The sequence below is a fragment of the Cynara cardunculus genome, assembly GCF_001531365.2.
Source record: "Cynara cardunculus var. scolymus isolate 2C chromosome LG 10, CcrdV1, whole genome shotgun sequence".
NCBI lineage: Eukaryota > Viridiplantae > Streptophyta > Magnoliopsida > Asterales > Asteraceae > Cynara > Cynara cardunculus.
Window position 1 is genome coordinate 11990746 of NC_037537.1, and position 2121 is coordinate 11992866.

Here is a 2121-nt window from a genome sequence, read left to right on the forward strand (position 1 = left end):
ATATTTGCTTTGATTTATAAAGATTCCTTTGTCGGATTGCTGAACTTGCAAATCCAAGAAAAATGTGAGCTCACCTATCATACTCATTTCATATTTACTTTGCATGAGTTTTAAAAACTTTCTACACATAGATTCTTTTGTGGCACTGAATATGATATCATCCACATAAATTTGTACAAGAATAACATTACCTTTATGTTTCCTGAGAAAGAGGATATTGTCAATTTTAACACGGGAGAAGTCGTTCTCCAAAAGAAAAGTAGAGAGAGTGTGTCATACATGCACGAGGAGCCTGTTTGAGACCATACAAAGCTTTGTCTAATTTATAGACATACTCTGGATGTTTAGGATCCTTAAAGCCTGGAGGTTGCTTCACATAGACTTCTTCAGTAAGTTTTCCATTCAAGAATGCACTCTTTACATCCATCTGGAAAACTTTGAAGTTCTTGAATGCAGCATAGGCAAGGAAGATTCGGATAGCTTCCAACCTTGCTACCGGAGCAAATGTCTCATCATAATCAATGCCTTCCTCTTGCCTGTATCCTTGGGCAACGAGTTGGGCTTTGTTCCGAGTCACCGTTTCATTCTCATCCATTTTATTTCTAAAGATCCACTTTGTGCCAATAATTGTTTTGTTGGTTGGTCGGGGGACCAGTCTCCAAACTTTGTTATGCTCGAACTGCAGCAGTTCTTCTTGCATGACATTGATCCAGCTAGGATCATCAAGTGCTTCTTCAATCCTTTTAGGCTCGATGAGAGATAGAAAATTGACATACAAACAGATATGACCAGCACCACGACGTGTTTGGACACCTGCTTGCTGATCACCAATGATTTGCTCTATAGGGTGATCTCTGGTCCACTTAGTGGCAGGAGGAAGAGAAAGAGGAAGAGGAAGAGAGGTAGAGGTACCGTCAGCATTTGTCAGAGGATTGGAATAGACAACTACTGAGGTTGGATCACAGATGTCCCTAGTAGAAGAAATGAGAACTTCGACACCAGTTGAGGGTTCCACATAGGAAAGAGGTACCGGTTCGGCTTGTTCTTGTTCAGGACAGGCCGATGGGATATACATGTTGAATGAAAGATCTTCATTCTCATCTTCCTCAACAGGTGGAACATCATCTCCATTAGAGTGTGGAGGTCCACCGAGTGGAGTTGAATTCTCAGAGAAGTGAGATTCCAACCACTTATTGAGCTCAAGATCATCACTTTGGAATGATGATGTTGCAGGCACCGACCCAGATTCATCAAATATGACATTGACAGATTCATCAATGCATTGACGACGCAAGTTGTACACCCGGTAGGCTTTAGAGAATAGAGAGTAACCAACAAAGATTCCTTCATCAGATTTAGGATCAAACTTTCCTAACTGATCTCTGTCATTCAGAATATAACATGCACTACCAAACACAAGAAGGAAGCTGATGTTTGGTTTTCTACCATGAAATACTTCATAAGCAGTCTTATTGTGTCTTTTCACAATTATAGACCTATTTTGAGTAAAACATGCTGTATTGACAGCTTCAGCCCAAAAATAGGTCGGAAGACTAGCTTCACTTAGCATTGAACGTGCAGCTTCACATAGTTTACGATTTCTCCTTTCAACAACTCCATTATGCTATGGAGTCCGAACTGCTTAGAAATTTTGAGAGATACCCTTGTCATCAAAGAAGCTTTCAAGAACACTGTTTTTGAATTCAGTGTCGTTGTCACTTCGAATTGAACTGACAAGTTAACCATTCAAGACTTCAGTTCGCTTCACAAAGTTGATAATTTCTACAACTGCATCACTCTTGTGTTAAAGAAAGAAGACCCAAGTATATCTTGAGTACTCATCCATAATAACAAGAGTATAATGTTTTCCACCCAAACTTTGTACACTCACAGGACCACAGAGATCCATGTGGAGCATGTGCAAAGGAGTAGAAATAGAAGAGCACATCTTGGACTTGAAACTTTCTTTGGTTTTCTTGCCTTTTTCACAAGCAACACACAGCTTCAGTTTGGCATATGACATCTTCGGAAGTCCAATAACCATATCTTTACTAGAAAGATTGTTGATGGTTTTGAAGTTGAGATGGGACAACCTTTTATGCCATAGCCAATTTTGATCAG